This window comes from Oncorhynchus masou, chromosome 8, assembly GCF_036934945.1.
Source record: "Oncorhynchus masou masou isolate Uvic2021 chromosome 8, UVic_Omas_1.1, whole genome shotgun sequence".
Taxonomy (NCBI): Eukaryota; Metazoa; Chordata; class Actinopteri; order Salmoniformes; family Salmonidae; genus Oncorhynchus; species Oncorhynchus masou.
The window spans coordinates 969,555-997,054 of NC_088219.1; the positions used below are offsets into that span (position 1 = coordinate 969,555).

Genomic DNA, 27,500 nt, shown 5'->3' on the forward strand with positions numbered 1-27,500 from the left:
TGTATTTGAAATGGTGTTTGTTCTTCACTGGTTGGCCTTTTCTTGTGGCAACGGGTCAAAAATCTTGCTGCTGTGATGGCACACTGTGGAGTTTATCAAAATTGTTGTTTTTTTTCTAATTCTATGTGGATCTGTGTAATCTGAGTGTAATAAACTCAGCAATAAAAGAAACATCCTCTCACTGTCAACTGCGTTTATTTTCAGCAAACTTAACATGTGTAAATATTTGTATGAACATAAGACTCAATGACTGAGACATAAACTGAACAAGTTCCACATACATGTGACTAGCAGAAATGGAATAATGTGTCCCTGAACAAAATCAAAAGTAACAGTCAGTATCTGGTGTGGCCACCAGCTGCATTAAGTACTGCAGTGCATCTCCTCCTCATGGACTGCACCAGATTTGCCAGTTCTTACTGTGAGATGTTACCCCACTCTTCCACCAAGGCACCTGCAAGTTCCTGGACATTTCTGGGGGGGAATGGCCCTAGCCCTCACCCTCCAATCCAACAGGTCCCAGAAGTGCTCAATAGGATTGAGATCCGGGCTCTTCGCTGGCCATGGCAGAACACTGACATTCCTGTCTTGCAGGAAATCACACACAGAATGATCAGTATGGCTGGTGGCATTGAAGGGTACCATGTGAGGGAGGAGGATGTCTTTCCTGTAACGCACAGCGTTAGATTGCCTGCAATGACAACAAGCTCAGTCTGATGTTGCTGTGACACACCAGACCATGACGGACCCTCCACCTCGATCCCGCTCCAGAGTACAGGCCTCGGTGTAACGCTCATTCCTTCAACGATAAACGCAAATTCGACCACCACCCTTGGTGAGACTAAACTGCAACTCGTCAGTGAAGAGCACTTTTTGCCAGTCCTGTCTGGTCCAGTGACGGTGGGTTTGTGCCCATAGGCGACGTTGTTGCCGGTGATGTATGGTGAGGACCTGGCTTACAACAGGCCAACAAGCCCTCAGTCCAGCCTCTTTCAGCCCATTGTGGACAGTCTGAGCACTGATGGAGGTATTGGGCGTTCCTGGTGTAACTCAGGCAGTTGTTATTGCCATCCTGTAACTGTCCCGCAGGTGTGATATTCAGATGTACTGATCCCGTACAGGTGTTATCACACGTGGTCTGCCACTGCGAGGACGATCAGCTGTCCGTCCTGTCTCCCTGTAGCGCTGTCTTAGGAGTCTCACTGTACGGATATTGCAATTTATAGCCCTGGCCACATCTGCAGTCCTCATGTCTCCTTGTAGCATGCCTAAGGCATGCTCACTCAGATGAAAAGGGACACTGGGCATCTTTCTTTTGGTGTTTTACAGAGTCAGTAGAAAGGCCTCTTTAGTGTCCTAAGTTTTCATAACTGTGACCTTAATTGCCTACCGTCTGTAAGCTGTTAGTGTCTTAACGACCGTTTTACAGTTGCATGTTCATTAATTGTTTATGGTTCATTGAACAAGCATGGGAAACAGTGTTTAAACCTTTTTCAATGAAGATCTGTGAAGTGATTTGGATTTTTAGGAATTATCTTTGAGTTTATGTTTCTCCAATCTGGTCATACATTTGGCAGGAGGTTAGGAAGTGCAGCTCAGTTTCCACCTCATTTTGTGGGCAGTGAGCACATAGCCTGTCTTCTCTTGAGAGCCAGGTCTGCCTACGGCTTCCTTTCTAATTGGTATGTCAAATTTTTTGTTCCCTTTGGTGGCATAGAAGGCCCTTCTTGCCCTGTCTCTCAGCTTGTTCACAGCTTTGTGGAAGTTACCCGTGGCGCTGATGTTTAGGCCGAGGTATGTATGGTGTTTTGTGTGTTCCTATCCTTCTGACCCAGGTTCCATCTACTATCCTTCTGACCCAGGTCCATCTACAATCCTTCTGACCCTATGTAGCCAGGTCCAATCTACTATCATTCTGACCCTATGTAGCTAGGTCCATCTACTATCCTTCTGACCCTATGTAGCCAGGTCCCATCTACTATCCTCCTGACCCTATGTAGCCAGGTCCCATCTACGATCCTTCTGACCCCATGTAGCTAGGTCCATCTACTATCCTTCTGACCCAGGTCCCATCTACTATCCTTCTGACCCTATGTAGCCAGGTCCATCTACTATCCTTCTGACCCTATGTAGCCAGGTCCCATCTACTATCCTTCTGACCCTATGTAGCCAGGTCCCATCTACTATCCTTCTGACCCAGGTCCATCTACTATCCTTCTGACCCTATGTAGCCAGGTCCCATCTACTATCCTTCTGACCCAGGTCCCATCTACTATCCTTCTGACCCATGGTCCCATCTACTATCCTTCTGACCCTATGTAGCCAGGTCCCATCTACTATCCTTCTGACCCAGGTCCCATCTACTATCCTTCTGACCCTATGTAGCCAGGTCCCATCTACTATCCTTCTGACCCATGTCCAGGTCCCATCTACTATCCTTCTGACCCTATGTAGCCAGGTCCCATCTACTATCCTTCTGACCCAGGTCCCATCTACTATCCTTCTGACCCTATGTAGCCAGGTCCCATCTACTATCCTTCTGACCCTATGTAGCCAGGTCCCATCTACTATCCTTCTGACCCTATGTAGCCAGGTCCATCTACTATCCTTCTGACCCTATGTAGCCAGGTCCCATCTACTATCCTTCTGACCCTATGTAGCCAGGTCCCATCTACTATCCTTCTGACCCAGGTCCATCTACTATCCTTCTGACCCTATGTAGCCAGGTCCCATCTACTGTCCTTCTGACCCAAAGTAGCCAGGTCCCATCTACTGTCCTTCTGACCCTATGTAGCCAGGTCCATCTACTATCCTACTGACCCTATGCAGCCAGCTCACATCTACTATCCTTCTGACCCTATGTAGCCAGGTCCCATCTACTATCCTTCTGACCCAGGTCCCATCTACTATCCTTCTGACCCTATGTAGCCAGGTCCCATCTACTATCCTTCTGACCCAGGTCCATCTACTATCCTTCTGACCCAGGTCCCATCTACTATCCTTCTGACCCTATGTAGCCAGGTCCCATCGACTATCCTTCTGACCATATGTAGCCAGGTCCATCTACTATCCTTCTGACCCTATGTAGCCAGGTCCATCTACTATCCTTCTGACCCAGGTCCCATCTACTATCCTTCTGACCCAGGTCCATCTACTATCCTTCTGACCCTATGTAGCCAGGTCCCATCTACTGTCCTTCTGACCCAAAGTAGCCAGGTCCCATCTACTATCCTTCTGACCCTATGTAGCCAGGTCCATCTACTATCCTTCTGACCCTATGTAGCCAGGTCCCATCTACTATCCTTCTGACCCTATGTAGCCAGGTCCCATCTACTATCCTTCTGACCCAGGTCCATCTACTATCCTTCTGACCCTATGTAGCCAGGTCCCATCTACTATCCTTCTGACCCAGGTCCCATCTACTATCCTTCTGACCCAGGTCCCATCTACTATCCTTCTGACCCTATGTAGCCAGGTCCCATCTACTGTCCTTCTGACCCAAAGTAGCCAGGTCCCATCTACTATCCTTCTGACCCTATGTAGCCAGGTCCATCTACTATCCTTCTGACCCAGGTCCCATCTACTATCCTTCTGACCCTGTAGCCAGGTCCCATCTACTATCCTTCTGACCCATGTAGCCAGGTCCCATCTACTATCCTTCTGACCCTATGTAGCCTGGTCCCATCTACTATCCTTCTGACCAAGGTCCATCTACTATCCTTCTGACCCTATGTAGCCAGGTCCCATCTACTATCCTTCTGACCCTATGTAGCCAGGTCCCATCTACTATCCTTCTGACCCTATGGTCCAGGTCCCATCTACTATCCTTCTGACCCTATGTAGCCAGGTCCCATCTACTATCCTTCTGACCCTATGTAGCCAGGTCCCATCTACTATCCTTCTGACCCTATGTAGCCAGGTCCCATCTACTATCCTTCTGACCCTATGTAGCCAGGTCCCATCTACTATCCTTCTGACCCTATGCAGCCAGGTCCATCTACTATCCTTCTGACCCTATGTAGCCAGGTCCATCTACTATCCTTCTGACCCTATGTAGCCAGGTCCCATCTACTATCCTTCTGACCCTATGTAGCCATCTCCCATCTACTATCCTTCCTTCTGACCCAGGTCCCATCTACTATCCTTCTGACCCAGGTCCATCTACTATCCTTCTGACCCTATGCCAGGTCCCATCTACTATCCTTCTGACCCAGGTCCCATCTACTATCCTTCTGACCCATCTATGTAGCCAGGTCCATCTACTATCCTTCTGACCCTATGGTCCCATCTACTATCCTTCTGACCCTATGTAGCCAGGTCCCATCTACTATCCTTCTGACCCTATGTAGCCAGGTCCATCTACTATCCTTCTGACCCTATGTAGCCAGGTCCCATCTACTATCCTTCTGACCCTATGTAGCCAGGTCCCATCTACTATCCTTCTGACCCTATGTAGCCAGGTCCCATCTACTATCCTTCTGACCCTATGTAGCCAGGTCCCATCTACTATCCTTCTGACCCTATGTAGCCAGGTCCCATCTACTATCCTTCTGTCCCTATGTAGCCAGGTCCCATCTACTATCCTTCTGACCCTATGTAGCCAGGTCCCATCTACTATCCTTCTGACCCTATGTAGCCAGGTCCCATCTACTATCCTTCTGACCCTATGTAGCCAGGTCCCATCTACTATCCTTCTGACCCAGGTCCCATCTACTATCCTTCTGACCCAGGTCCATCTACTATCCTTCTGACCCTATGTAGCCAGGTCCCATCTACTATCCTTCTGACCCTATGTAGCCAGGTCCCATCTACTATCCTTCTGACCCTATGTAGCCAGGTCCCATCTACTATCCTTCTGACCCTATGTAGCCAGGTCCCATCTACTATCCTTCTGACCCAGGTCCCATCTACTATCCTTCTGACCCTATGTAGCCAGGTCCCATCTACTATCCTTCTGACCCAGGTCCCATCTACTATCCTTCTGACCCTATGTAGCCAGGTCCCATCTACTATCCTTCTGACCCTATGTAGCCAGGTCCCATCTACTATCCTTCTGACCCAGGTCCCATCTACTATCCTTCTGACCCTATGTAGCCAGGTCCCATCTACTATCCTTCTGACCCAGGACCATCTACTATCCTTCTGACCCAGGTCCCATCTACTATCCTTCTGACCCTATGTAGCCAGGTCCCATCTACTATCCTTCTGACCCTATGTAGCCAGGTCCCATCTACTATCCTTCTGACCCTATGTAGCCAGGTCCCATCTACTATCCTTCTGACCCTATGTAGCCAGGTCCATCTACTATCCTTCTGACCCTATGTAGCCAGGTCCCATCTACTATCCTTCTGACCCTATGTAGCCAGGTCCCATCTACTATCCTTCTGACCCAGGTCCATCTACTCTTCTGACCCTATGTAGCCAGGTCCCATCTACTATCCTTCTGACCCTATGTAGCCAGGTCCCATCTACTATCCTTCTGACCCAGGTCCCATCTACTATCCTTCTGACCCAGGTCCCATCTACTATCCTTCTGTCCCTGTAGCCAGGTCCCATCTACTATCCTTCTGACCCTATGTAGCCAGGTCCATCTACTATCCTTCTGACCCTATGTAGCCAGGTCCCATCTACTGTCCTTCTGACCCAAACTAGCCAGGTCCCATCTACTATCCTTCTGACCCTATGTAGCCAGGTCCCATCTACTATCCTTCTGACCATATGTAGCCAGGTCCCATCTACTATCCTTCTGACCCTATGTAGCCAGGTCCCATCTACTATCCTTCTGACCCAGGTCCCATCTACTATCCTTCTGACCCTATGTAGCCAGGTCCCATCTACTATCCTTCTGACCCTATGTAGCCAGGTCCCATCTACTATCCTTCTGACCCTATGTAGCCAGGTCCCATCTACTATCCTTCTGACCCTATGTAGCCAGGTCCATCTACTATCCTTCTGACCCAGGTCCCATCTACTATCCTTCTGACCCAGGTCCCATCTACTATCCTTCTGACCCAGGTCCATCTACTATCCTTCTGACCCTATGTAGCCAGGTCCCATCTACTATCCTTCTGACCCTATGTAGCCAGGTCCCATCTACTATCCTTCTGACCCATGTAGCCAGGTCCCATCTACTATCCTTCTGACCCAGGTCCATCTACTATCCTTCTGACCCTATGTAGCCAGGTCCCATCTACTATCCTTCTGACCCTATGTAGCCAGGTCCCATCTACTATCCTTCTGACCCTCCATCTACTAGCCAGGTCCATCTACTATCCTTCTGACCCTATGTAGCCAGGTCCCATCTACTATCCTTCTGACCCAGGTCCCATCTACTATCCTTCTGACCCTATGTAGCCAGGTCCCATCTACTATCCTTGAACCTATGACCCAGGTCCATCTACTATCCTTCTGACCCTATGTAGCCAGGTCCCATCTACTATCCTTCTGTCCCTATGTAGCCAGGTCCATCTACTATCATTCTGACCCTATGTAGCCAGGTCCCATCTACTATCCTTCTGACCCCATGTAGCCAGGTCCCATCTACTATCCTCTGACCCAGGTCCCATCTACTATCCTTCTGACCCAGGTCCCATCTACTATCCTTCTGACCCTATGTAGCCAGGTCCCATCTACTATCCTTCTGACCCAGGTCCCATCTACTATCCTTCTGACCCTATGTAGCCAGGTCCCATCTACTATCCTTCTGACCCAGGTCCATCTACTATCCTTCTGGCCAGGTCCATCTACTATCCTTCTGACCCTATGTAGCCAGGTCCCATCTACTATCCTTTTGACCCAGGTCCCATCTACTATCCTTCTGACCCAGGTCCCATCTACTATCCTTCTGACCCTATGTAGCCAGGTCCCATCTACTATCCTTCTGACCCTATGTAGCCAGGTCCCATCTACTATCCTTCTGACCCTATGTAGCCAGGTCCATCTACTATCCTTCTGACCCTATGTAGCCAGGTCCCATCTACTATCCTTCTGACCCTCCATGTAGCCAGGTCCCATCTACTATCCTTCTGACCCAGGTCCATCTACTATCCTTCTGACCCTATGTAGCCAGGTCCCATCTACTATCCTTCTGACCCTATGTAGCCAGGTCCATCGACTATCCTTCTGACCCTATGTAGCCAGGTCCCATCTACTATCTACTATCCTCCCATCTACTGACCCTATGTAGCCAGGTCCCATCTACTATCCTTCTGACCCTATGTAGCCAGGTCCCATCTACTATCCTTCTGACCCAGGTCCATCTACTATCCTTCTGACCCAGGTCCATCTACTATCCTTCTGACCCTATGTAGCCAGGTCCCATCTACTATCCTTCTGACCCTATGTAGCCAGGTCCATCTACTATCCTTCCTGACCCATGTAGCCAGGTCCCATCTACTATCCTTCTGACCCTATGTAGCCAGGTCCCATCTACTATCCTTCTGACCCTATGTAGCCAGGTCCCATCTACTATCCTTCTGACCCTATCTAGCCAGGTCCATCTACTATCCTTCTGACCCTAGGTCCATCTACTATCCTTCTCACCCTATGTAGCCAGGTCCCATCTACTATCCTTCTGACCCTATGCAGCCAGGTCCCATCTACTATCCTTCTGACCCTATGTAGCCAGGTCCCATCTACTATCCTTCTGACCCTATGTAGCCAGGTCCCATCTACTATCCTTCTGACCCAGGTCCCATCTACTATCCTTCTGACCCAGGTCCATCTACTATCCTTCTCACCCTATGCAGCCAGGTCCATCTACTATCCTTCTGACCCTATGCAGCCAGGTCCATCTACTATCCTTCTAACCCTATGTAGCCAGGTCCATCTACTATCCTTCTGACCCAGGTCCATCTACTATCCTTCTGACCCTATGTAGCCAGGTCCCATCTACTATCCTTCTGACCCTATGTAGCCAGGTCCATCTACTATCCTTCTGACCCAGGTCCCATCTACTATCCTTCTGACCCAGGTCCATCTACTATCCTTCTGACCCTATGTAGCCAGGTCCCATCTACTATCCTTCTGACCCTATGTAGCCAGGTCCCATCTACTATCCTTCTGACCCAGGTCCATCTACTATCCTTCTGACCCTATGTAGCCAGGTCCCATCTACTATCCTTCTGACCCTATGTAGCCAGGTCCATCTACTATCCTTCTGACCCTATGTAGCCAGGTCCCATCTACTATCCTTCTGACCCTATGTAGCCAGGTCCCATCTACTATCCTTCTGACCCTATGTAGCCAGGTCCCATCTACTATCCTCTGACCCAGGTCCCATCTACTATCCTTCTGACCCATGTAGCCAGGTCCCATCTACTATCCTTCTGACCCAGGTCCCATCTACTATCCTTCTGACCCTATGTAGCCAGGTCCCATCTACTATCCTTCTGACCCAGGTCCCATCTACTATCCTTCTGACCCAGGTCCCATCTACTATCCTTCTGACCCTATGACCCAGGTCCCATCTACTATCCTTCTGATGTAGCCAGGTCCCATCTACTATCCTTCTGACCCTATGTAGCCAGGTCCCATCTACTATCCTTCTGACCCTATGTAGCCAGGTCCCATCTACTATCCTTCTGACCCTATGTAGCCAGGTCCCATCTACTATCCTTCTGTCCCTATGTAGCCAGGTCCCATCTACTATCCTTCTGACCCAGGTCCCATCTACTATCCTTCTGACCCAGGTCCCATCTACTATCCTTCTGACCCTATGTAGCCAGGTCCCATCTACTATCCTTCTGACCCAGGTCCCATCTACTATCCTTCTGACCCAGGTCCCATCTACTATCCTTCTGTCCCTATGTAGCCAGGTCCCATCTACTATCCTTCTGACCCTATGTAGCCAGGTCCCATCTACTATCCTTCTGACCCTATGTGACCCTATGTAGCCAGGTCCCATCTACTATCCTTCTGACCCTATGTAGCCAGGTCCCATCTACTATCCTTCTGACCCTATGTACCCAGGTCCCATCTACTATCCTTCTGACCCAGGTCCCATCTACTATCCTTCTGACCCTATGTAGCCAGGTCCCATCTACTATCCTTCTGACCCTATGAAGCCAGGTCCCATCTACTATCCTTCTGTCCCAGGTCCCATCTACTATCCAGGTCCCATCTACTATCCTTCTGTCCCCATGTAGCCAGGTCCCATCTACTATCCTTCTGACCCAGGTCCCATCTACTATCCAGGTCCCATCTACTATCCTTCTGTCCCCATGTAGCCAGGTCCCATCTACTATCCTTCTGACCCTATGTAGGGTCCCATCTACTATCCTTCTGACCCTATGTAGCCAGGTCCCATCTACTATCCTTCTGACCCAGGTCCCATCTACTATCCTTCTGACCCTATGTAGCCAGGTCCCATCTACTATCCTTCTGACCCTATGTAGCCAGGTCCCATCTACTATCCTTCTGTCCCTATGTAGCCAGGTCCCATCTACTATCCTTCTGACCCTATGTAGCCAGGTCCATCTACTATCCTTCTGACCCTATGTAGCCAGGTCCCATCTACTATCCTTCTAACCCTATGTAGCCAGGTCCCATCTACTATCCTTCTGACCCTATGGTCCCATCTACTATCCTTCTGTCCCTATGACCCAGGTCCCATCTACTATCCTTCTGACCCTATGTAGCCAGGTCCATCTACTATCCTTCTGACCCTATGTAGCCAGGTCCCATCTACTATCCTTCTGTCCCTATGTAGCCAGGTCCCATCTACTATCCTTCTCACCCAGGTCCCATCTACTATCCTTCTGTCCCTATGTAGCCAGGTCCCATCTACTATACTTCTGACCCTATGTAGCCAGGTCCCATCTACTATCCTTCTGTCCCTATGTAGCCAGGTCCCATCTACTATCCTTCTGACCCAGGTCCCATCTACTATCCTTCTGACCCTATGTAGCCAGGTCCCATCTACTATCCTTCTGTCCCTATGTAGCCAGGTCCCATCTACTATCCTTCTCACCCAGGTCCCATCTACTATCCTTCTGACCCATGGCCAGGTCCATCTACTATCCTTCTGACCCTATGTAGCCAGGTCCCATCTACTATACTTCTGACCCTATGTAGCCAGGTCCCATCTACTATCCTTCTGACCCAGGTCCATCTACTATCCTTCTGACCCTATGTAGCCAGGTCCCATCTACTATCCTTCTGACCCTATGGAGCCAGGTCCCATCTACTATCCTTCTGACCCTATGGAGCCAGGTCCCATCTACTATCCTTCTGACCCTATGTAGCCAGGTCCCATCTACTATCCTTCTGACCCAGGTCCCATCTACTATCCTTCTGACCCTATGTAGCCAGGTCCCATCTACTATCCTTCTGACCCTATGTAGCCAGGTCCCATCTACTATCCTTCTGACCCTATGTAGCCAGGTCCCATCTACTATCCTCCTGACCCTATGTACCCAGGTCCCATCTACTATCCTTCTGACCCTATGTAGCCAGGTCCCATCTACTATGCTTCTGACCCTATGTAGCCAGGTCCCATCTACTATCCTTCTGACCCTATGTAGCCAGGTCCCATCTACTATCCTTCTGACCCTATGTAGCCAGGTCCCATCTACTATCCTTCTGACCCAGGTCCCATCTACTATCCTTCTGACCCTATGTAGCCAGGTCCCATCTACTATCCTTCTGACCCTATGTAGCCAGGTCCCATCTACTATCCTTCTGACCCTATGTAGCCAGGTCCCATCTACTATCCTCCTGACCCTATGTAGCCAGGTCCCATCTACTATCCTTCTGACCCTATGTAGCCAGGTCCCATCTACTATGCTTCTGACCCTATGTAGCCAGGTCCCATCTACTATCCTTCTGACCCTATGTACCCAGGTCCCATCTACTATGCTTCTGACCCTATGTAGCCAGGTCCCATCTACTATCCATCTGACCCTATGTAGCCAGGTCCATCTACTATCCTTCTGATCCTATGTAGCCAGGTCCCATCTACTATCCTTCTGACCCAGGTCCATCTACTATCCTTCTGATCCTATGTAGCCAGGTCCATCTACAATCCTTCTGACCCAGGTCCATCTACTATCCTTCTGACCCAGGTCCATCTACTATCCTTCTGACCCAGGTAGCATCTACTATCCTTCTGACCCAGGTCCCATCTACTATCCTTCTGACCTAGGTCCATCTACTATCCTTCTGACCCTATGTAGCCAGGTCCATCTACTATCCTTCTGACCCAGGTCCCATCTACTATCCTTCTGACCCTATGTAGCCAGGTCCCATCTACTATCCTTCTGACTCTATGTAGCCAGGTCCAATCTACTATCCTTCTGACCCAGGTCCCATCTACTCTCCTTTTGACCCTTTGTAGCCAGGTCCATCTACTATCCTTCTGACCCAGGTCCCATCTACTATCCTTCTAAGGCCCCTATAATCTTGTGTATTTTCTGCAATATGCAACGATATGGGGCGGCAGGTAGCCTAGTGGTTTTAGCATTGGGCCAGTAAGGTTTCTTGATTGAATCCCTGAGTTGACAAGGTAAGAATCTGTTGTTCTGCCCTTGAACAAGGCAGTTAACCCACTGTTCCTTGGCCGTCATTGTAAACAATATATATTTTTTAACTGTCTCGCTTAGTTAAATAAAGATTTAAAAAAATATATTTATATATGGGCAGCGACCATGTAAAGCCTTTACAACATACAGAAGTGTTGTCAAAGTATTGACATGTTTTTTTATTGAGAGACGAGCTTAAAGTTTTCTTTACTGACCATAATTTTCACTTGTCTGACTGCTTGCTTGATGACGAGTTTCTCACACGACTGGCCTGTCTGGGTGATGTTTTTCACTTGTCTGAGCGCTTGATGATGACGAGTTTCTCACACGACTGGCCTGTCTGGGTGATGTTTTTCACTTGTCTGACCGCTTGATGATGATGAGTTTCTCACACGACTGGCCTGTCTGGGTGATGTTTTTCACTTGTCTGACCGCTTGATGATGACGAGTTTCTCACACGACTGGCCTGTCTGGGTGATGTTCTTTCTCACCTGAATGATCTGGATCTATTAATCACAGGGACTCTCTGCAACTATATTCAATGTACGGGACAAAATTGAGGCTATGATTAAGAATTGGAGCTCTTCTCTGTCTGCATTACCAAGGACAACACACAGGTCTTTCCATCATTGTATGATTTTTGTGTGCAAATGAACTCAAGCTTACGGACAATGTCAAATGTGATATCGCGAAGCACATGAGTGAGTTGGGTGCGCAATTACACAGTTACTTTCCTGAAACAGATAACACAAACAACTGGATACATTATCCATTTCATGCCCTACCTTCCACTTACCGATATCTGAACAAGAGAAACTCATCAAAATTGCAACAAGCGGTTCTGTGAAAATATAATTTAATCAGAAGCAACTGCCAGATTTCTGGATAGGTCTGCGCTCAGAGTTACTTGCCCTGGCAAATCACGCTGTTAAGACACTGATGCCCTTTGCAACCACGTACCTATGTGAGAGTTGATTGTGCCACCAGAGACTCTGGGTTCGCGCCCAGGCGCTGTCGTAACCGGGAGGTCCGTGGGGTGACGCACAATTGGCCTAGTGTCATCCGGGTTCGGGAGGGTTTGGTCAGTAGGGATGTCCTTGTCTCATCGTGCACCAGCGACTCCTGTGGCGGGCCGGGTGCAGTGCGCGCTAACCAAGGTTGCCAGGTGCACGGTGTTTCCTCCGACACATTGGTGCGGCTGGCTTCCGGGTTGGATACGCGCTGTGTTAAGAAGCAGTGCGGCTTGGTTGGGTTGTGTATCGGAGGACGCATGACTTTCAACCTTCGTCTCTCCCGAGCCCGTACGGGAGTTGTAGCGATGAGACAAGATAGTAGCTACTAAACAATTGGATACCACGAAATTGGGGAGAGAACGGGGTAAAATGAAAATAAACATTAAAAAGAGATTTGAATCTCGGCCCTCACTAGCATGACAACTAAATACAGGCACAGACTGTGTGGAAATGATTTGACTGAGACTCTCTGCAATACAACCCAACATTGCAGAGTTATGTGCATCCTTTCAAGCACACCCTTCTCATTAACCTGTGGTGAGTTATTCACAATTTTCGATGAATAAATAAGGTTTTATATGTAAGATGGCTAAATAAAGAGCAAAATGATTGATTATTATTATATAATTATTTGTGCCCTGGTCCTATAAAAGCTCTTTGTCACTTCCCACGAGCCGGATTGCGGTGACAACTCACACTCATTCTTCTGTTTAATAAATGTATCGTATATTGTGTGTGTGTGGCAGGATTACAACGATGGCAAACAACAACATTTGAGAGTGCTCTGACCCTGGTGATAGAGGGGGTACAGCTGGAAGTTGAATGTTTGAAGGAGTACGGGACTATAAAAGGTTTGGGAACCACTGGTATGGAGAATGCTGTGTGGTGATTGGTTAGTTAGGAGGATGCTGTGTGGTGATTGGTTAGTTAGGAGGATGCTGTGTGGTGATTGGTTAGTTAGGAGGATGCTGTGTGGTGATTGGTTAGTTAGGAGGATGCTGTGTGGTGATTGGTTAATATGGATGAAACTATGTGCTGATTGGTTAGCATGGAGGATGGTACGGTGCTGGTGGAAAGCTACGGCTGGAAACAACACCCGACTCCACACGTCAGGCTGCTGCCACAGTTTTAACCTGCAGCACCAACACTTCAGGTGGACATCACACGCCCTGCACCAAAGTCAAGGGCAGGACAGAAACAGGCTGTTCGAATATACCTTGTCCATGTGGGTTCGGATGGACCAGTCATCAGCACTATCTGCCTCTATTCTCATGACTCCTAATACTGCTGCTACTATCTGCAGTGCCTCTATTCTCATGACTCTCTCCTAACACGTTGCTGCTACTATCTGCAGTGCCTCTATTCACATGACTCCTAATACTGCTGCTACTATCTGCAGTGCCTCTATTCACATGACTCCTAATACTGCTGCTACTATGGTTAGTTAGGAGGATGCAGTGCCTCTATTCACATGACTCCTAATACTGCTGCTACTATCTGCAGTGCCTCTATTCTCATGACTACCTAATACTGCTGCTACTATCTGCAGTGCCTCTTCTCATGACTTCACATGACTATCTGCAGTACTGCTGCTAATACTGCTATATCTGCAGTGCCTCTATTCACATGACTCCTAATACTGCTGCTACTATCTGCAGTGCCTCTATTCACATGACTCCTAATACTGCTGCTACTATCTGCAGTGCCTCTATTCACATGACTCCTAATACTGCTGCTACTATCTGCAGTGCCTCTATTCTCATGACTCCTAATACTACTGCTACTATCTGCAGTGCCTCTATTCACATGACTCTCTCCTAATACTACTGCTACTATCTGCAGTGCCTCTATTCTCATGACTCCTAATACTGCTGCTACTATCTGCAGTGCCTCTATTCACATGACTCCTAATACTGCTGCTACTATCTGCAGTGCCTCTATTCACATGACTCCTAATACCGCTGCTACTATCTGCAGTGCCTCTATTCACATGACTCCTAATACTGCTACTATCTGCAGTGCCTCTATTCACATGACTCCTAATACTGCTGCTACTATCTGCAGTGCCTCTATTCACATGACTCCTAATACTGCTGCTACTATCTGCAGTGCCTCTATTCACATGACTCTAATACTGCTGCCTAACACGTGCCTCTATTCACATGCTGCTACTATCTGCAGTGCCTCTATTCACATGACTCCTAATACTGCTGCTACTATCTGCAGTGCCTCTATTCACATGACTCCTAATACTGCTGCTACTATCTGCAGTGCCTCTATTCACATGACTCCTAACACGTTGCTGCTACTATCTGCAGTGCCTCTATTCACATGACTCCTAATACTGCTGCTACTATCTGCAGTGCCTCTATTCACATGACTCCTAATACTGCTGCTACTATCTGCAGTGCCTCTATTCTCATGACTCCTAATACTACTATCTGCAGTGCCTCTATTCACATGACTCCTAATACTGCTGCTACTATCTGCAGTGCCTCTATTCACATGACTCCTAATACTGCTGCTACTATCTGCAGTGCCTCTATTCACATGACTCCTAATACTGCTGCTACTATCTGCAGTGCCTCTATTCACATGACTCCTAATACTACTGCTACTATCTGCAGTGCCTCTATTCACATGACTCCTAATACTGCTGCTACTATCTGCAGTGCCTCTATTCTCATGACTCCTAATACTGCTGCTACTATCTGCAGTGCCTCTATTCACATGACTCCTAATACTGCTGCTACTATCTGCAGTGCCTCTATTCACATGACTCTCTCCTAACACTTGCTGCTACTATCTGCAGTGCCTCTATTCACATGACTCTCTCCTAATACTACTGCTACTATCTGCAGTGCCTCTATTCACATGACTCCTAATACTGCTGCTACTATCTGCAGTGCCTCTATTCACATGACTCCTAATACTACTGCTACTATCTGCAGTGCCTCTATTCACATGACTCTCTCCTAACACGTTGCTGCTACTATCTGCAGTGCCTCTATTCTCATGACTCCTAATACTACTGCTACTATCTGCAGTGCCTCTATTCACATGACTCTCTCCTAACACGTTGCTGCTACTATCTGCAGTGCCTCTATTCTCATGACTCCTAATACTACTGCTACTATCTGCAGTGCCTCTATTCTCATGACTCCTAATACTACTGCTACTATCTGCAGTGCCTCTATTCTCATGACTCCTAATACTACTGCTACTATCTGCAGTGCCTCTATTCACATGACTCCTAATACTACTGCTACTATCTGCATCTGCATGACTCCTATTCTACATATCTGCAGTGCCTCTATTCACATACTCCTAATACTGCTACTATCTGCAGTGCCTCTATTCTCATGACTCCTAATACTGCTGCTACTATCTGCAGTGCCTCTATTCACATGACTCTCTCCTAATACTACTGCTACTATCTGCAGTGCCTCTATTCACATGACTCTCTCCTAACACTGCTGCTACTATCTGCAGTGCCTCTATTCACATGACTCCTAATACCGCCTACTATCTGACTATCTGACAGTGCCTCTGCAATTCACATGACTCTCTCCTAACACTGCTGCTACTATCTGCAGTGCCTCTATTCACATGACTCCTAATACTGCTGCTACTATCTGCAGTGCCTCTATTCACATGACTCTCCCTAGCACGTTGCTGCTACTATCTGCAGTGCCTCTATTCACATGACTCCTAATACTACTGCTACTATCTGCACTGCCTCTATTCACATGACTCCTAATACTGCTGCTACTATCTGCAGTGCCTCTATTCACATGACTCTCTCCTAACACTGCTGCTACTATCTGCTGCTATTCTGACTCTCTCCTAACACGTTGCTGCTACTATCTGTGCCTCTATTCTCATGACTCCTAACACTGCTGCTACTATCTGCAGTGCCTCTATTCACATGACTCCTAATACTGCTGCTACTATCTGCAGTGCCTCTATTCACATGACTCCTAATACTACTGCTACTATCTGCAGTGCCTCTATTCACATGACTCTCTCCTAACACGTTGCTGCTACTATCTGCAGTGCCTCTATTCTCATGACTCCTAATACTACTGCTACTATCTGCAGTGCCTCTATTCACATGACTCCTAATACTGCTGCTACTATCTGCAGTGCCTCTATTCTCATGACTCTCTCCTAACACGTTGCTGCTACTATCTGCAGTGCCTCTATTCACATGACTCCTAATACTGCTGCTACTATCTGCAGTGCCTCTATTCACATGACTCTCTCCTAATACTACTGCTACTATCTGCAGTGCCTCTATTCACATGACTCCTAATACTGCTGCTACTATCTGCAGTGCCTCTATTCTCATGACTCTCTCCTAATACTTACTGCTACTATCTGCAGTGCCTCTATTCTCATGACTCTCTCCTACACGTTACTGCTACTATCTGCAGTGCCTCTATTCTCATGACTCTCTAACACGTTACTGCTACTATCTGCAGTGCCTCTATTCACATGACTCTCTCCTAACACGTTACTGCTACTATCTGCAGTGCCTCTATTGTCATGACTCCTAATACTACTGCTACTATCTGCAGTGCCTCTATTCTCATGACTCCTAATACTGCTGCTACTATCTGCAGTGCCTCTATTCTCATGACTCTCTCCTAACACGTTGCTGCTACTATCTGCAGTGCCTCTATTGTCATGACTCCTAATACTACTGCTACTATCTGCAGTGCCTCTATTCTCATGACTCCTAATACTGCTGCTACTATCTGCAGTGCCTCTATTCTCATGACTCTATTGTCATGACTCCTAATACTTGCTGCTACTATCTGCAGTGCCTCTATTGTCATGACTCCTAATACTGCTGCTACTATCTGCAGTGCCTCTATTCTCATGACTCCTAATACTGCTGCTACTATCTGCAGTGCCTCTATTGTCATGACTCCTAATACTGCTGCTACTATCTGCAGTGCCTCTATTCTGACTCCTATGACTATCTGCTCCTCTATTCACATGACTCCTAATACCGCTGCTACTATCTGCAGTGCCTCTATTCACATGACTCTATTGTCCTCTATTCACATGACTCCTAATACTGCTGCTACTATCTGCAGTGCCTCTATTCACATGACTCCTAATACTACTGCTACTATCTGCAGTGCCTCTATTGTCATGACTCTCTCCTAACACGTTGCTGCTACTATCTGCAGTGCCTCTATTGTCATGACTCTCTCCTAATACTACTGCTACTATCTGCAGTGCCTCTATTCTCATGACTCTAACACGTTGCTGCTACTATCTGCAGTGCTATCTGCAGTGCCTCTATTGTCATGACTCTCTAATAACACTTGCTGCTACTATCTGCAGTGCCTCTATTGTCATGACTCCTCCTAATACTACTGCTACTATCTGCAGTGCCTCTATTGTCATGACTCCTAATACTACTGCTACTATCTGCAGTGCCTCTATTGTCATGACTCCTAATACTGCTGCTACTATCTGCAGTGCCTCTATTGTCATGACTCCTAATACTGCTGCTACTATCTGCAGTGCCTCTATTGTCATGACTCTCTCCTAATACTACTGCTACTATCTGCAGTGCCTCTATTGTCATGACTCTCTCCTAATACTACTGCTACTATCTGCAGTGCCTCTATTGTCATGACTCCTAATACTATTTTTTTTATCCTGACGCTCAGCCACTTTACCCCTGATTGTATGAAAACTATAACTCATATACCTACCTCATCTATCACTGATATTGTTGGGCTCCCGATTGGCGCAGAGGTCTAAGGCACTGCGCCTAGAGGCGTCACTACAGACCCTGGTTTGATTCCAGGCCGTATCACAACCGGCCGTATTTAGGAGTCCCATAGGGCAGCGCACAATTGGCCTAGTGTCGTCCGGGATAGGCCGTCATTGTAAATAAGAATTTGTTCTTTAACTGACTTGCCTGGTTAAATAAACATTTTTTTTAAGTTAATATTGTTCTTGTACATACTGTATATTTTAATTTATTTTGACACTATCTATTTCTGATATTGCTACTACGAAAGCAACCATTTGGCTGTACAGTTTCCACCTTCCTTAGAGACCCATTCACTAGGCAAGATGTGACTGGGGGTTATTGCATTTCTTCACATTGTCCCATCAATTTAGACAAGTGTGTTTCTGGGTAATGTAGTGTTTCTGGATAATGTAGTGTGTCGGGGTAATGTAGTGTGTCTGGGTAATGTAGTGTTTGTCTGGGTAATGTAGTGTGTCTGGGTAATGTAGTGTTTCTGGGTAATGTAGTGTTTCTGGGTTGTAGTGTGTCTGGGTAATGTAGTGTTTCTGTGTCTGGGTAATGTAGTGTGTCTGGGTAATGTAGTGTGTCTGGGTAAAGTATGTAGTGTGTGTCTGGGATAATGTAGTGTGTCTGGATAATGTAGTGTGTCGGGGTAATGTAGTGTGTCTGGGTAAAGTAGTGTGTCTGGGTAATGTAGTGTTTCTGGGTAATGTAGTGTTTCTGGGTAATGTAGTGTTTCTGGGTAATGTAGTGTTTCTGGGTAATGTAGTGTGTCTGGGTAATGTAGTGTTTCTGGGTAATGTAGTGTGACTGGGTAATGTAGTGTTTCTGGGTAATGTGTTTCTGGGTAATGTAGTGTTTCTGGGTAATGTAGTGTGTCTGGGTAATGTAGTGTTTCTGGGTAATGTAGTGTAATGTAGTGTGTCTGGGTAATGTAGTGTGTCTGGGTAATGTAGTGTGTCTGGGTAATGTAGTGTGTCTGGGTAATGTAGTGTGTCTGGGTAATGTAGTGTGTCTGGGTAATGTAGGGTTTCTGGGTAATGTAGTGTGTCTGGGTAATGTAGTGTTTCTGGGTAATGTAGTGTTTCTGGGTAATGTAGTGTTTCTGGGTAATGTAGTGTGTCTGGGTAATGTAGTGTTTCTGGGTAATGTGTGGCTGGGTAATGTGTGTTTCTGGGTAATGTAGTGTGTCTGGGTAATGTAGTGTGTCTGGGTAATGTAGTGTTTCTGGGTAATGTAGTGTTTCTGGGTAATGTAGTGTTTCTGGGCAACGTAGTGTTTCTGGGTAATGTAGTGTTTCTGGGTAATGTAGTGTGTCTGGGTAATGTAGTGTGTCTGGGTAATGTAGTGTTTCTGGGTAATGTAGTGTTTCTGGGTAATGTAGTGTTTCTGGGTAATGTAGTGTGTCTGGGTAATGTAGTGTTTCTGGGTAATGTAGTGTGTCTGGGTAATGCCTTTCCTTTCCCGTGGCTTTAATGAACTTATGCAGCAGAGGTAACTCTGGGTCTTTCATTCCTGTGGTGGTCCTCATGAGAGCCAGTTTCATCATAGTCCTTGATGGTTTTTGCGACTGCACTTGAAGAAACTTTCCACATTGACTGACCTTCATGTCTTAAAGTAATGATGGACTGTCATTTCTCTTTGCTGATTTCAGCTGTAATATGTTCTTGGTATTTTACCTAGTAGGGCTATCTTCTGTATACCAACACTACCTTGTCACAACACAGCTGATTGGCTCAAACATGTTAAAGAAGGAACGAAATTCCACAAACTCACTTTTAACAAGGCACACCTGTTAATTGAAATGCATTCCAGGTGACTACCTCATGAAGTTGTTTGAGAGAATGCCAAGAGTGTTTAAAGCTGTCATCAAAGCAAAGATTGGCTACTTTGAAGAATCTCAAATATCAAATATATTTTTATATTTTGATTTGTTTAACACCTCTTTGGTTCCTACATGATTCCATTTCATAGTGTTGATGTCCACCGTTATTCTCGATGTAGAAAGTAGTAAACACAAAGAAAAACCCTGGAATGAGTAGGTGTGTCCAAACTTTTGACTGGTACTATATATATATATATATATCCATACAGTGCTTTCGGAAAGTATTCAGACCCTTTGACTTTTTCCACATTTTGTTACGTTAATATTCCAAAATTGATAAGTGTTTTTTTCCGTCATCCATCTACACACAATAACTATATAATATATATATAATATACAAATACCCCATAATGCCCCACTCTGTCAGGTTGGATGGGGAGCATTGCTGCACAGCTATTTTCAGGTCTCTCCAGAGATGTTCGATTGGGTTCAAGTCCGGGTTCTGGCTGGGCCACTCGAGGACATTCAGAGACTTGTTTTCATCAAGGATCTCTCTGTACTTTGCTCTGTTCATCTTTGCCTCAATCATGTCTCCCAGTCCCTGTCACTGAACAACCTCCCAATGCTGTGACCATGCTTCATTGTAGGGACGCTACCAGGTTTCCTCCAGATGTGAGCTCTGTCAGAGTGACCATCAGGTTCTTGGTCCTTCTAGAAGATCCTCCCATCTCCACAGAGGAACTCTGTAGCTCTGTCAGAGTGACCATCAGTTCTTGGTCCTTCATCCTCCCATCTCCACAGGTCTCTCTGTCAAAGTGACCATCAGGTTCTTGGTCCTTCTAGAAGGTTCTCCCATCTCCACAGACTCTGGAGCTCTGTCAGAGTGAACATCTTCTTGGTCACCCCCTGACCAAGGCCTTTCTCCACCGCTCAGTTTGGCCGGGAGGCCAGCTCTTGGAAGAGTCTTGGTGGTTCCAAACTTCTTCCATTTAAGAATGATGGAGGCCACTGTGTTCTTGGGGACATTCAATGCTACAGAAATGTTTTGGTACCTTTCCCCAGATCTGTGCCTCAACACAATCCTGTCTCAGAGCTCTATAGACAATTCCCTCAACCTCGTGGCTTGGTTTTTGCTCTGACATGAACTGTCAACAGTGGGACCTCATATATAGACAGGTGTGTGCTTTTCCAAATCATGTCCAATCAATTGAATTTACCACAGGTGGACTCCAATGAGTTGTAGAAACATCTCAAGGATGATCCCTGGAAACATACCTGTCCTCATACCGAAGTTCAAATATGAGTCTCAAAGCAAATGGTTTTTTCTTTGTCAGTATGGAGTATTGTGTGCAGACTGGTGAGGGGGAAAAAACAATTTAATACGGTTTAGTAAAAGGCTGTAACTTAATAAAATGTAGAAAACGTCAAGGGGTCTGAATACTTTCCCGAAAGCAGTGTATGTGAAGATGAACATACCGAAATGAACTGCAAAGCACACTGGGCATTATTCTTGGCCTTGTTTCGGGGCGGAGCTCATTAGAATAACACTCAGCATGCTTTACAATAGTTCATTTTTACATGTACACATAGCAGAAGGTAGGGGTGCTGATGTTACAAATCAAAATGTAATTAAATACACAAAATACTAATTTCATGGCTGTGAAATTCTAATGGCAATGGACTGTAGTTCATGTAACAGAAATCCATCTGTGGGATTATGTCTCGTATAATAGTTAATCAGAGAAGTTAGAGCGATCACTAAGCTTGACACAGACACACACACTCGCAGGCACACACACACAAACACAAGTACTAAAACAGAACTTACCTCTTCCACTGATATGGGCAGAATAACTCGACTGAGAAAGAGAGATAGAGAGAGAATGGAGATGGAGGGAGAAAGGCAGAGAGAGTGAGAGGGAGAGAGGGAAAGTGGAGATGGAGGGAGAAACAGAGAGAGAGAGAGGGAGAGAGGGAGAGGGAGATGGAGGGAGAAAGGCAGAGAGAGAGGGGAGGGAGAGAGAGAGAAAAGGAGAGAGAGAGAGAAAAGTGAGAGAGAAAGAGAGAGAGAGTGAGACAGGGAGAGAGAGAAAGTGGAGAGAGAGAGAGAGAGAGAGAGAGAGAGAGAGAGAGAGAAAGGGAGAGAGGAAAGGGAGAGAGGGAGAGATGATGGGAGAGAGAGAGAAAGAGAGAGAGAGAGAGAGACATGGAGAGAGAGAAAGTGGAGATAGAGGGAGAGAGAGAGAGAGAGAGAGAGAGAAAAGGAGAGGTAGAGGGAAAGAGAGAGATAGGGAGAGAGAAAAGGAGAGAGAGAGAAAAAAAGGAGAGAGAGAGACAAAGGGAGAGAGAGAGAGAGAAGAAAAGGAGAGAGAGAGAAAGGGAGAGAGAGAGAGAGAAAGATGAGAGAGAGAGAGATAATGTGAGAGAGAGAGAGAGAGAGAGAGAGAGAGAGAGAGACAGGAGAGAGAGAGAAAGTGGAGATAGAGGGAGAGAGAGAGAGAAAAAGGAGAGGTAGAGAGAGAGAGAGAGATAATGGGAGAGAGAGAGAAAGAGAGAGAGTGAGACAGGGAGAGAGAGAAAGTGGAGATAGAGAGAGAGAGAGAGAGAGAGAGAGAGAGAGAGAGAAAAGGAGAGGTAGAGAGAGAGAGAGAAAAAAAAACTGTTAGTTCCGACAGAATAACCAACAGTGGTCCTGCTTGGTCCCTGGATGGGAAACCAGATGCTGTTGGAAGTGAGGTCCTGTAGGGGGCACTACTTAATAAGAGAATGAATAATGTGGTCTCATCTCCCCTCCTCTCTCCCTTTCTCTCTCTCGCTTTCATTTTAAGGTGGGAGGAAAATCTCAGTGTTAAAAAAAAGAAAAGACTTCTGTTCACATAATGGCAGTCGATGCCGAGCAGGTTGACTTACAGAGAGGAGCTGGTCCTCCAGTGGCTCCTGGCCAGAGGAGTTATAGAAACAGGAGATGCTTGTCCAATGTGTTTTAATGTCAGCTCTAGTGCTGTTGTGTTTCCATCAGCAGTGTGACACTAAAGACTGTTGCTTTGTGGGAAGGTGTTAAAGTTCACAGTTCTTGTGTAAATGACAGTTAAAAAGTACCAACGCCTGGGCTTGGAACCAAGTCCACCGGATCCGTGGCCCAGTGAGACACGGGTACCGGCCCGCGTAGATGGAAACAGAGAAGTCTGAAAACACTGCACTGTTTGGGTAAATCACTGGGGTAAAACACTGGGGTAAATCACTGGGGTAAATCACTGGGGTAAATCACTGGGGTAAAACACTGGGGTAAAACACTGGGGTAGAACACTGGGGTAAATCACTGGGGTAAATCACTGGGGTAAATCACTGGGGTAAATCACTGGGGTACAAAAACACTGGGGTAAAACACTGGGGTAAATCACTGGGGTAGAAATCACTGGGGTAAAACACTGGGGTAAATCACTGGGGTAAAACCCTGGGGTAAATCACTGGGGTAAAACACTGGGGTAAATCACTGGGGTAAAACACTGGGGTAAATCACTGGGGTAAATCACTGGGTAAATCACTGGGGTAAATCACTGGGGTAAAACACTGGGGTAAATCACTGGGGTAAAACACTGGGGTAAATCATCACTGGGGTAAATCATCACTGGGGTAAAACACTGGGGTAAATCACTGGGGTAAAACACTGGGTAAATCACTGGGGTAAATCACTGGGTAAATCACTGGGGTAAATCACTGGGGTAAATCACTGGGGTAAAACACTGGGGTAAATCACTGGGGTAAAACAAATCACTGGGGTAAATCATCACTGGGGTAAATCATCACTGGGGTAAAACACTGGGGTAAATCACTGGGGTAAATCACTGGGTAAAACACTCACTGGGGTAAAACACTGGGGTAAAACATCACTGGGGTAAATCACTGGGTAAATCACTGGGGTAAATCACTGGGGTAAATCACTGGGGTAAATCACTGGGTAAATCACTGGGGTAAATCACTGGGGTAAATCACTGGGTAAATCACTGGGGTAAATCACTGGGGTAAATCACTGGAAATGTGCCATTAGAAGAGAGGCACAACATGCCCGCCCAGTGGCATCTGACCGTAAAACACTGCGTTAAAGAGGGTAGTGGGTACTGAGTAAAGCCCTGTACATCACAGGGGCCAAGCTCCCTGCCATCCGTGACCTCTATACCAGGGGTGTCAGAGGAAGGCCCTGTACATCACAGGGGCCAAGCTCCCTGCCATCCGTGACCTCCATACCATACCAGGGGTGTCAGAGGAAGGCCCTGTACATCACTGGGGCCGAGCTCCCTGCCATCCAGGACCTCTATAACAGGCGCTGTCAGAGGACGGCCCTGTACATCACAGGGGCCGAGCTCCCTGCCATCCGTGACCTCTATACCAGGGGGTGTCAGAGGAAGGCCCTGTACATCACAGGGGCCAAGCTCCCTGCCATCCGTGACCTCTATACCAGGGGGTGTCAGAGGAAGGCCCTGTACATCACAGGGGCCAAGCTCCCTGCCATCCGTGACCTCTATACCAGGGGGTGTCAGAGGAAGGCCCTGTACATCACTGGGGCCGAGCTCCCTGCCATCCGTGACCTCTATACCAGGGGGTGTCCGAGGAAGGCCCTGTACATCACAGGGGCCAAGCTCCCTGCCATCCGTGACCTCTATACCAGGGGGTGTCAGAGGAAGGCCCTGTACATCACAGGGGCCAAGCTCCCTGCCATCCGTGACCTCTATACCAGGGGGTGTCAGAGGAAGGCCCTGTACATCACAGGGGCCAAGCTCCCTGCCATCCGTGACCTCTATACCAGGGGGTGTCAGAGGAAGGCCCAGTACATTACAGGGGCCAAGCTCCCTGCCATCCGTGACCTCTATACCAGGGGGTGTCAGAGGAAGGCCCTGTACATCACAGGGGCCAAGCTCCCTGCCATCCGTGACCTCTATACCAGGGGGTGTCAGAGGAAGGCCCTGTACATCACTGGGGCCGAGCTCCCTTCCATCCGTGACCTCTATACCAGGCGGAGTCAGAGGAAGGTCCTCAACATTTGAAAAATACTCCAGGCTGAATTTAATCAACTAATGTCAGGTAGAAAGTGCCCTGAGGAAATCAAATGAACAACATCCCTCATCCGTTTAAGGGGAGAACTTGTCAATTGGGTGGCCCTGACTAATCACTGGGGCCCCCCTGCCATCCGTGACTCTATACCAGGGGAGTCAGAGGAAGGTTAATGTACTGAGGAGAGGTGTTAGTGTTATATGAGGCGGAGTCAGAGGAAGGTCCTGTTAATTATGAGGAGATAATCCAGGAGGAGAGGTAATGTTATGTAATGAGGAGGTAGAAAGTGTGAGGAGAGGTAATGAACAGATCTATGTTTTGTAAGTGGGAGAACTTGCACAATATGAGGAGAGGTGTGTTATGACTAAATACTTTTTTGAGGACAGGTATGTCTTAATGTATGAGGACAGGTATGTGTTTATATATGAGGAGAGGTACGTGTTAATATATGAGGAGAGGTATGAGGAGAGGTATGTGTTATGTATGAGGAGAGGTATGAGGAGAGGTATGTGTTATGTATGAGGAGAGGTATGTGTTATGTATGAGGAGAGGTATGAGGAGAGGTATGAGGAGAGGTATGAGGAGAGGTATGTGTTATGTATGAGGAGAGGTATGAGGACAGGTATGTGTTATGTATGAGGAGAGGTACGTGTTAATATATGAGGAGAGGTACGTGTTATGTATGAGGAGAGGTATGAGGAGAGGTATGTGTTATGTATGAGGAGAGGTATGAGGAGAGGTATGTGTTATGTATGAGGAGAGGTATGAGGAGAGGTATGTGTTATGTATGAGGAGAGGTATGAGGACAGGTATGTGTTATGTATGAGGAGAGGTATGAGGAGAGGTATGTGTTATGCATGAGGAGAGGTACGTGTTAATGTATGAGGAGAGGTATATATGAGGAGAGGTATGTGTTATGTTTGAGGAGAGGTATGTGTTATGTATGAGGACAGGTATGTGTTATGTATGAGGAGAGGTACGTGTTAATATATGAGGAGAGGTATGAAGAGAGGTTAGCTAACGAACTAGCTACTTCACATTAGGACATAGTATATGAGCTACTGGCCAGTTAGAGTGGCTAGGTTAGCTAACGAACTAGCTACGTCACATTAGCACATACTAGCACATACTAGAGGAGTTACTAGGTTAGCACATACTAGTTAAAGTGGCTAGGTTAGCTAACGAACTAGCTACATCACATTAGCACATAGTGTATGAGCTACTGGCCAGGTAGAGAGGCTAGGTTAGCTAACGAACTAGCTACATCACATTAGCACATAGTGTATGAGCTACCGGCTAGCTACAGTGGCTAATTTAACTAATGAACTAGCTATGTCACATCAACACATACTGGAGGAGTTACTGGCCAGCTACAGTGGCTAGTGTAACAGGGTTGGTTATGTTTCCACTTGCCTCTAAAGAACGGTGTATTTAATGTTCAAGCATTCTTATTGGTTGGTTCAACTCTGATGACAAAAAGGTGTGTTGTGATTGGCCCCGCTTGCAGATAGGGGGAGATCGCGAACGTCAGGTCTCCCCAGTATGAAAATGTGATGCAAGAGGTAGGTCACGTATACTGTTTTCTATTTTCTATTGTACAATGTGTACAAGTTTGCTGTACGTTACTGATTCATACATGTGTGGGTATATGGTACCTGTTAGGGATTGAGGGGCTTTCTGGGATGTGCTTTGGCATATGATTGCTGTAAATAAGTGTGTTAGCTAGCATACACAGATGTAATGGTCACATAAGGCGACTGCTAACACAGTTGTCATCATGCTACAGCCAACAATACCGTTAAACCCTGCACAGCTAATGTGCTGTTTCCTTATTTAACAATAGAAATAAATGATGCTCAACTGGGACCACTGGCTGGGGTGATTTATTTGGACAAAACACAACGCAAGGAGAGAACGATTAACATCTGTTACACGAGCTTAGCTAACAAACTGGCTACGATGGTCAAGGCGGGCATCAACAAAATGACACATCCATGAACCACCAAAAGCCGTTACAGAGAGGGGTGATATTCCTAGCTGTCCCTGTCCCCGCGAGAGGAGAGCGTGTGTTGGCTGTCCCTGTCCCCGCGAGAGGAGAGCGTGTCCCTGTCCCGGCGAGAGGAGAGCGTGTGTTGGCTGTCCCTGTCCCTGCGAGAGGAGAGTGTGTCCCTGTCCCCGCGAGAGGAGAGCGTGTGTTGGCTGTCCCTGTCCCTGCGAGAGGAGAGCGTGTCCCTGTCCCTGTCCCTGCGAGAGGAGAGCGTGTCCCTGTCCCCGCGAGAGGAGAGCGTGTGTTGGCTGTCCCTGTCCCTGCGAGA

At 47.0% G+C, this 27,500-nt stretch overlaps 1 long non-coding RNA gene across 2 annotated transcripts in view; it reads right to left on the reverse strand.

The window, feature by feature from the left end:
- The window catches only part of LOC135543982 (uncharacterized), a 35,377-nt gene that overhangs the window by 2,715 nt on the left and 5,162 nt on the right, over positions 1 to 27,500 (reverse strand). For both annotated transcript variants that reach the window (XR_010456282.1, XR_010456283.1), the window contains exon 2: positions 21,965 to 21,995. This is a non-coding gene — a long non-coding RNA (uncharacterized LOC135543982). The remainder of the gene's footprint in view (positions 1 to 21,964; positions 21,996 to 27,500) is intronic.